The sequence below is a fragment of the Halichoerus grypus genome, chromosome X (genome assembly GCF_964656455.1).
Source record: "Halichoerus grypus chromosome X, mHalGry1.hap1.1, whole genome shotgun sequence".
NCBI classification, from domain to species: domain Eukaryota; kingdom Metazoa; phylum Chordata; class Mammalia; order Carnivora; family Phocidae; genus Halichoerus; species Halichoerus grypus.
In genome coordinates this window covers 67,886,146-67,896,368 of record NC_135727.1, presented here as the reverse complement: position 1 = coordinate 67,896,368, position 10,223 = coordinate 67,886,146, and the positions used below count along the sequence as shown (strand labels likewise).

The following is a 10,223-nucleotide window of genomic DNA, read 5'->3' as shown; positions in this document are numbered from 1 at the left end:
TTGGGATGACTAGTCACCAGGTACTATTTAGTGACAGAGGCCTAGTTTCCAAAAGTTCTAGCACTGGCTTCTCTAAAGAGGAAAGATGGAAAAAAAGGCAAAGGTAAGATTTCAGAATGGGAAGAAAGGAGAGAAGTGAAATTTAGAGGATATTTGTAGATGAAACCATAAAAGAGCAACAAAAAAGAAAGAAAGAAAGAAAGAAAGAGAAAGAAAGAAAGAAAGAAGGAAAGAAAGAGAAAGAAAGAAAGAAAGAAGGAAAGAAAGAAAGAAAGAAAGAAGGAAAGAAAGGGAAAGGAAAGGAAAGAAAAAAGAAAAGAAAGAAAATAGTCTTAATGAATCTAAGGCTGAGATGTCTAAGCAGGCCTAACCAAATCACTATAGCTACAAATATTCTCTGCCTTCATCTGGACCCACAGAGCATGACACAGGTTCCCTGACTGTGTACAACCCATCCTTCCCTATGACACACTAACGTCTGCAAATCTCCTCCCATGCTCCGAATTCAGTCTTTTGAACATCAAGATAGTGAATGGTGTGGTTGCCTTCCTGTTGTTGCTTCCCACTCTCCAGTTCCACACTGTCATTCTATTTAGTGTTTAGATAACTGAACTTAAAGCTTTTAGTGTTTGAAGAATGAAGAAACTCTTTGCAAGAGGGACTTTAAAGACCAAAATACAAAATGCCATGCAAACTAAAGCTGGTTTGATGCATTTAAGAGAAGGGCTCTGTCCATTTTACACACTACCATGGCTGTAGTGTGGACCCAGATTGCAGAGAGGGACCAGCAGCCTGAGAGGAAAATAACTGCAAGTGACCCAGGAGCCTGGCAGAGTGGGCCCAACTCCACAGCACCCCTGGGTGTGATGGTTAATTTCATGTGTCAATGTGACTATACCATTGTACCCACTTTTCTTATTATTGACATATTATGTATTATTTGTTTCAGGGGTACTCATTTGTTTTATTTCTTAAATTCCACATATGAGTGAAATCGTATGGTATTTCTCTTTCTCTGAGAGTTTTATGGAATCAAACAGCAAAGTGCTATTTTTTTCCTGGTATTTTTTAAAAACTCAGCAGAATTATTTTGAGATTTATTCATGTTGTAGTGTTTATAGTTTGTTCCTTTTTATTCCTAAATAGTATTCCATTGTATAGATATAGCACATTTTGTTTATCTGCATAACTATTAATGGACATTTGAGTTGTCTTTACTTTTTGGCTGTTATTAATAACACTGCTATGAATATTCATGTATATATCTTTGTAGGACTTATGTTTTCAGTTCTGTTAGGCAAATACCTAGAAGTAAAATGGCTGGATCACATGATAGATGTGTTTTACCTTTATAAGAAATTACCACTCTTTTCCAAAGTGATTATATCAGTTTATATCCCCATCAGAAACATATGAAATCTCTAGTTGTTCCACATTCTCACCAACATTTAGTATGGTTAACAATTTTTGTTTAGCCATTTACTTATCTATTGGATATGAAATGGTATATTAGTTTTCTATATTGCTGCTGTATAAATTACCATTAATTTAATAGATTAAAACAACACAAATTTATTATCTTACAGTTTTGGAAGTCAGAAGGTTGAAATGAGTCATATGGGACTAAAATCAAGGTGTCAGCAAGACTATTCCTTCTGGAGGCTGCAAGGGAACTCCATTCCCTTGTCTTTTCCATCTTCTAGAGGCCACATATATTCCTTGGGTCATGCATGGCCTCTTCTTCCATCTCTAAAGCACATCACTTCAACTTTGGCTTCCGTTGTTGCATCTCTTTCTTTCAACTCTGATGCATCAGCATCTCTCCTTCAAGGACCCTGGTGATTATGTTGGGCCCATACAAATAATCCAGGATAATTTCCTGAGCTCAAGGTCCTTAACTTTATCACTTCTGAAAATCTCCTTTTACAATGTTACAAAGTAACATATTCTCAGGTTTCAAGGTTTAGGATGTAGGCATCTTGGGGGAGAGGGAGCATTATTTAGCTTACAATAATGGATTAATTGATTCCTCATTATATATGGGTTTTTAAAAGATTTTATTTACTTGACAGAGAGAGAGAGCAAGCACAAGCAGGGGGAGCGGCAGGCAGAGGGAGAGGGAGAAGCAGTCTCCCCGCTGAGCAAGGAGCCTGATGTGGGGCTCAGTCCCAGGACCCTGGGATCATGACCTGAGCTGAAGGCAGATGCTTAACAGACTGAGCCACTCAGGCACCCCTCTGTATATGGGTGTTTTTAACAGCTTAAGATATAATTCACATACCACAAAATTCACCCTTTTAAAATGTTCAGTAGTTTTTAGTATATCCACAATGTTGTGTAGCCATCACCACTAATTTTAGAACATTTTCCTCACCCCAGTAAGAAACTTCATACTAATTGGTATGTTCCCTCCTACTTGTTCCCCATTCCCTTTTTCCAGGCCTAGGCAATCATTAATCTGCTTTCTGTCTTCATAGATTTGCTTATTCATTTAATATAAGTGGAATCAAATGTGGTCTTTTGTGACTGGATTCTTTCACTTAGCAGAATGTTTTGGAGGTCCATCCATTTTGTAGCATTTTATGCATTTTTATGGCTGAGCGATATTCTATTGTATAGGTATACCACATATTGTATATCCATTTATCAATTGATGGACAATTTATTTGTTTTCACTTTTTTCACAATTATGAATAATGCTGCCAGGTACATTGTCTACAAATTTTTGTGTGGGCATATGTTTAGTTTCTCTTGGCATTGCTGGGTCATATGCTACTTCTATGTTTTACTTTTTGAGGAACTGCCAAATTGTTTTCCCAAGTGGTCTAATCATTTTACATTCCCACCAGCAATATTATGAAGATTCACATTTCTATACATCCTCACCAATACTTGTAATTGTCCTTTTTTTTTTTTTTATTAAAGCCATCCTACTGAGAGGGAAGTGGTATCTCATTGTAGTTTTCATTAGCAGTTCCCTGAAAACTAAGGTGTTGAACATCTTTTCACGTGCTTCTTGGCTCTTTATCTTCTTTGGAGAAATACCTATTCAGATTATTTGCCTGTTGTTTAACTGAGTTATTTATCTTGTTATTGTTGAGTTATGACTTCCTTTATATATTCTGGGTACAGTTTTTTATCAGATATATGATTTGCAAACATTTTATCCCATTATTTGGGTTGTTTTTTCATGTTCTAAATGGTGTCCTTTGAAGCACAAAAGTTTTTAATTTTGAAGTCCAACTTACCTACTTTGTCTTTTGTTGTTTGGGCTTTTGGTTTATATCTAAGAAACTTTTGTCCAACTCAAGGCCACAAAGATTTACTTCTATATTTTCTCCTAAAGGCTTTAGGATTTTAGCTCTTACATCTAGGTACTTTATACATTTTGAGTTTATTTTATGTATGATCTGAGCAAAGGGTCCAACTTTATTCTTTTGCATGTGGACTTTTAATGGTCCCAGTTTATTTGTTGAAAAGACATACTTTTCCCTATGGAATTGTCCTGTTCCTTTCATCAAAAATCAACTGACCATAAATTTGAAGGTTTATATGTGAACATTCAATTCTATGCCATTGATACATGTTTACCTGTATGCTCGGGCCACACTATCTTGATGATTGTAGCTTTGTAGCAAGTTTTGAAATTAGGAAGTGTGAGTCTTTCAATTTTGTTCTTTTTTCAAGATTAATTTGGCTATTTTGAATCTCTTGACTATCTACATGCATTTTAGGATGCAGCTGTCAATTTCTGCAAAGAAGCAAGCTGGGATTTTGATGGAGATTGTGTTGAATATGTAGCTCAACTTGGAGAGCATTGACATCTTAATATTTAAGTCTTTTCATCCAGGAACATTGGATGTCTTTCTATATTTAGGTCTTCTTTAATTTCTTTCCAAAACATTTTGTAGTTTTCATTTTACAAATCTTGAACTTCTTTGTTAAATTTATTCCTAGGTATTTTATTCATTTTGATGCTATTATAACAGGAATTTTCTTAATTTCATTTTCAAATGTTTGTTTTATGTGTAAAGAAATACAGTGGTTTTTGTACATTGATAAACTCATTCATTAGCTCTAGTAGTTTTTTGGAAATTCTTTAGAATTTACTATGTACAAGATTGTGTCATCTGCAAACAGATTTAGTTTTACTTCTTCTTTTTAAATCTACATGTCTTTTATTTCATTTTCTTGCCTAATTGTCCTGGCTAGAACTTCCAGTACAGTGCTGTATAGAAGTGATGAGAGGAGCATCTTTGTCTTGTTCTTGATGTTAGGACAGCTTTCATTTTTTCATTATTACATATGACATTACCTGTGGGATTTTTTGTAGATCTTCTCTATCATGCTGAGGAATCTCCCTTCCATTTCTAATGAGTTGAGTGTTTTTATCATGAAAGAGTAATTGGATTTTGTCAAATACTTTTCAACGTCTCTTGAATGGATCATGTAGTTTTTGTCCTTCTTTCTATTAATATGGTATATTACATTGACTAATTTTTATATTTAAAACAAACTTGCATTCTTGGGCTAAGTCCTATTTGGTTGTGGTATATAACTCTTTCTATATATTGCTGGATTCAGGTTGCTAGTTTTGTTGTTGTTGAGGATTTCTGTATCTATATTCACAGGAGATATTTAGACCAGTTGATTTTGCCTGGCGTAACTTCCTGCCAACCTGAGGATCTTCCTTTAATATTTCTTGTATAGCAGATCTGCTAACAATCAATTCTTTCAGTTTTTGCTTATTTGGTAATGTCTTCATTTTGCCTTCATTCTTATAAGATAGCTTTGTTGGCTATACAATTATTGATTTACAGGATTTTTTTTCTTTCAGCATTTTGAGTATATCCTCCTTCTGTTCTCCATTATTTATTTGAATATTTTTTGTGCTCCTTTTCTTTCTCCCTTATATGTTGGTGCACTTAATGTTATTGTACACATCTCTGAGGCTGTATTCACATTTCTTTTTATTTATTTATTTATTTTTAAATTTTATTGTGTTATGTTAGTCACCATACAATATATCATTAGTTTTTGATGTAGTGATCCACGATCCATTGTTTTCGTATAACACCCAGTGCTCCATGCAGTACGTGCCCTCCTCAATACCCATCACCGGGCCAACCAATCCCCCCTTTCCCCTCCCCTCTAAAACCCTGTTTGTTTCTCAGGTCCATAGTCTCTCATGGTTCATCTGTCCCTCCAAGTCCCTCCCCATTTTTCCCTTCCTTCTCCTAATGTCCTCCGTGTTATTCCTTATGTTCCACAAGTGAGTGAAACCATATGATAATTGACTTTCTCTGCTTGACTTATTTCACTTAGCATCATCTCCTCCAGTCCCATCCATGTTGATGTAAAAGTTGGGTATTCATCTTTTCTGATGGCTGAGTAATATTCCATTATATATATGAACCACATCTTCTTTATCCATTCATCTGTTGAAGGGTATCTCAGCTCTTTCCACAGTTTGGCTATTGCGGACATTGCTGTTATGAACATTGGGGTGCATATGGCCCTTCTTTTCACTACATCTGTGTCTTTGGGGTAAATACCCAGGAGTGCAATTGCTGGGTCATAGGGTAGCTCTATTTTTAAATTTTTGAGGAATCTCCACACTGTTTTCCAAAGTGGCTGTACCAACTTGCATTCCCACCAACAGTGTAAGAGGGTTCCCCTTTCTCCACAACCTCTCCAACATTTGTTGTTTCTTTCCCTGTCCATTTTTGCCATTCTAACTGGTGTAAGGTGGTATCTCAGTGTGGTTTTGATTTGAATTTCCCTGATGGCTAATGATGATGAACATTGTTTCATGTGTCTGTTAGCCATTTGTATGTCTTCTTCAGAGAAGTGTCTGTTCATCTCTTCTGCCCACTTTTTGACTTGATTATTTGTTTTTTGGGTGTTGAGTCTGAGAAGTTCTTTATAGATCTTGGGTACCAGCCCTTTATCTGTAGCATCATTTGCAAATATCTTCTCCCATTCTGTGGGTGGCCTCTTTGTTTTGTTGACTGTTTCCTTTGCTGTGCAGAAGCTTTTTATCTTGCTGAAGTCCCAAAAGTTCATTTTTGCTTTTGTTTCACTAGCTTTTGGAGATGTATCTTGAAAGAAGTTGCTGTGGCCGATGTCAAAGAGGTTACTGCCTATGTTCTCCTCTAGGATTTTGATGGATTCCTGTCTCACATTGAGGTCTTTCATCCACTTTGAGTTTATCTTTGTGAATGGTGTTAGAGAATGGTCGAGTTTCATTCTTCTGCATGTGGCTGTCCAATTTTCCCAGCACCATTTATTGAAGAGACTGTCTTTTTTCCATTGCATGTTTTTTCCTGCTTTGTCAAAGATTATTTGACGATACAGTTGAGGGTCCATATCTGGGTTCTCTATTCTGTTCCATTGGTCTGTATGTCTGTTTTTGTGCCAGTACCATGCTGTCTTGGTGATCACAGCTTTGTAATATAGCTTGAAATCGGGCAACGTGATGCCCCCAGCTTTGTTTTTCTTTTTGAACATTTCCTTGGCGATTTGGGCTCTTTTCTGATTCCATACAAATTTTAGGATTGTTTGTTACAGCACTTTGAAAAATGTCATTGGAATTTTGATCGGGATGGCATTGAAGGTATAGATTGCTCTGGGTAGCATAGACATTTTAACAATGTTTATTCTCCCGATCCATGAGCATGGAATATTTTTCCATCTTTCTGTGTCTTCGTCAATTTCTTTCATTAGTGTTCTGTAGTTCCTAGAGTATAGATCCTTTACCTCTTTGGGTAGGTTTATTCCGAGGTATCTTATGGTTTTTGGTGCTATTGTAAATGGAATTGTTTCTCTAATTTCTCTTTCTACAGTTGCGTTGTTAGTGTATAAGAAAGCAACTGATTTCTGTGCATTGATTTTGTATCCTGCCACATTACTGAATTGCTAGATGAGTTCTAGTAATTTGGGGGTGGAGTCTTTTGGGTTTTCCACATAAAGTATCATGTCGTCTGCGAAAAGAGAGAGTTTGACTTCTTTGCCAATTTGAATACATTTTATTTCTTTTTGTTGTCTGATTGCTGTTGCTAGGACTTCTAGTACTTTGTTGAACAACAGTGGTGAGAGTGGGCACCCTTGACGTGTTCCTGATCTTAAGGGAAAGGCTCTCAGCTTTTCCCCATTGAGGATGATATTTGCTGTGGGTTTTTCATAGATGGATTTTATGAGCTTGAGGAATGTTCCCTCTATCCCTATACTCGAGAGTTTTAATCAGGAAAGGATGTTGTATTTTGTCAAATGCTTTTTCTGCATCAATTGAGAGGACCCTATGGTACTTCTCCCTCCTCTTATTAATGTGTTCTATCACATTGATTGATTTGCGAATGTTGAACCACCCTTGCATCCTGGGGATAAATCCCACTTGGTCGTGGTGGATGATCCTTTTAATACATTCCTTTTTTTTTTAAACAGAAACATCACTTTTATTGACAAGTTAGGGCCACAACAGACAGCTTCCAGAACAGAAATAAGACAGTCCGAAGGCAATGGAGTGTAAAATTATAGCAGACAGGTTAATACTCTTCACCCTCATCCTCTCCCTCAGCACTATCCGCTCCAACCTCCTCATAATCCTTCTCAGGTGCAGCCATGTCCTACGGGCCTCAGAAAACTCTCCTTCCTCCATGCCCTCCCCGACATACCAGTGAACAAAGGCACGCTTGGCATACATCAGGTCAAACTTGTGGTCCAGGTGAGCCCAGGCCTCAGTGATGGTTGTGGTGTTGCTCAGCATGCACACAGCTCACTGTACTTTGGCCAGGTCTCCACCAGGCACCACAGAGGGAGGCTGGTAATTAATGCCCACTTTGAAGCCAGTGGGGCACCAGTCCACAAACTGGATGGTACGCTTGGTCTTGATGGTGGCAATGGCAGTATTGACATCTTTGGGAACCACATCACCCCGGTACAACAGGCAGCAAGCCATGTATTTACCATGCCGAGGGTCACATTTCACCATCTGGTTGGCTGGCTCAAAGCATGCATTGGTGATCTCTGCTACAGTCAGCTGTTCATGGTAGGCTTTCTCAGCAGAGATGATGGGGGTGTAGGTGGCCAGAGGGAAGTGGATGCGGGGATAGGGCACCAGGTTGGTCTGGAATTCTGTCAGATCAACATTCAGGGCTCCATCAAATCTGAGGGAAGCAGTGATGGAGGACACAATCTGGCTAATAAGGCGGTTAAGGTTAGTGTAGGTTGGGCATTCAATATCGAGGTTTCTACAACAGATGTCATAGATGGCCTCATTGTCTACCATGAAGGCACAATCAGAGTGCTCCAGGGTGGTGTGGATAGTGAGGATGGAGTTGTAGGGCTCAACTACAGCTGTGGAAACCTGGGGAGCTGGGTAAATGGAGAACTCCAGCTTGGACTTCTTGCCATAATCGACAGAGAGACGTTCCATCAGCAGGGAGGTGAACCCGGAACCAGTTCCCCCTCCAAAGCTGTGGAAAACCAAGAAGCCCTGAAGACCTGTGCACTGGTCAGCCAGCTCCTGGATGAGGTCCAAGACAAGGTCAATGATCTCCTTGCCGATGGTGTAGTGCCCTCGGGCGTAGTTGTTGGCAGCGTCCTCCTTGCCGGTGATGAGCTGCTCAGGGTGGAAGAGCTGCCGGTAGGTGCCGGTGCGAACTTCATCAATGACCGTGGGTTCCAGGTCTACAAACACAGCCCTGGGCACATGCTTGCCAGTGCCCGTCCCACTGAAGAAGGTGTTGAAGGAGTCATCTCTTCCCCCGATGGTCTTGTCACTTGGCATCTGGCCATCGGGCTGGATGCCGTGTTCCAGGCAATAGAGCTCCCAGCAGGCGTTGCCGATCTGGACACCAGCCTGGCCCTCCTGGATGGAGAAGCACTCACGCATGACTGAGACTTATAGGGTTCCTCGGGGCGGGAGCATGAGAGGGGACGGCGACAAGGTTCTCCCGCTGACAGACTACCAAGGAGTCCGGGGGAGAAGTAACTGTATTCACATTCTGTATTCTTTTTTCTCTTTATTCTTAAGATTGCTTAATCTCTATTAATCTATCTTTAAGTTCACTAATTCTTCCTTCTGCCAGTTAAATATAGTCTTTAAATCTACTAGAGCCTCTCTAGTGAATTTTTCACTTTTATTATTGTACTTCTAAACTCCAGAATTTTTATTTTTAAAAAAATAATTTATCTTTGTATTGAGACATCGTCTTCCTTTAATTCATTAAGCAAGGTTTCCTTTAGTTCTTTCTTTTTTTAGTTTTTATTTAAATTCCAGTTAGTTAACAGTGTAATATTAGTTTCAGGCATATAATATAGTAATTCAACACTTTGATATAATAGCTGGTGCTCATCACAAGAGCACTCCTTAATCCCCATCACCTATTTTACCCATTCCCCCACACACCTCCCCTCCAGTAACCCTCAGTTTGTTCTCTATGGTTAAGAGCCTGTTTCCTGGTTTGCCTCTCTTTTTCCTCTTATGTTCATCTGTTTTGTTTCTTAAATTCTATATATGAGTGAAATCATATTGTATTTGTCTTTCACTGACTTATTTCACTTGGCATAATACTTTCTAGTTCCTTCCATGTCATTGCAAATTACGAGACTTCATTCTTTTTAATGGTTGAGTAATATTCTGTTGTATATATACACCACATCTTTTTTTATCCATTCATCAGTTGATGGACATTTGGGCTCTTCCCGTAGTTTGGCTATTGTTGATACTGCTGCTATAAACATCAGGGTGCATGTATCCCTTTGAATCGGTATTTTTGTATCCTTTGGGTAAATACCTAGTAGTGCAATTTCTGATGATGAGTGATGTTGAGCATCTTTTCATATGTCAGTTGGCTACCTGTATGTCTTCTTTGGAAAAATATCTATTTATGTCTTCTGTCCATTTTTAAATTGGATTATTCATTTTTGGGGTGTTGAGTTTTATAAGTTCTTTATAGATTTTGGATATGAATTCCCTCTAGTTCTTTGAGTATATTTATTATAATAGCAAATCTGCAATCCTTGTTTCCCAAATCTAACATCAAAACCCTCTCATTGGCAGTTTCAGTTTCTACCTCCTTTCTTGTATACAAGTTATACTTTCCTGTTTTTTTTATTTCTAATATATATTTATATCTTAAATGGGATATTTTAGATAATATATTGTAGCAACTCTATACTGACCCTCCCTCTCTCAGAGTTTATTGTTATCGTTGTTTGCT

The 10,223-nt window shown here is 38.3% G+C and overlaps 1 pseudogene; it reads right to left on the bottom strand.

Moving 5' to 3' along the window:
- Positions 1-7,427: 7,427 nt before the first annotated feature.
- On the bottom strand, positions 7,428-8,893 carry LOC118529491 (tubulin alpha-1C chain pseudogene; annotated as a pseudogene).
- Between the last annotated feature and the right edge of the window lie 1,330 nt (positions 8,894-10,223).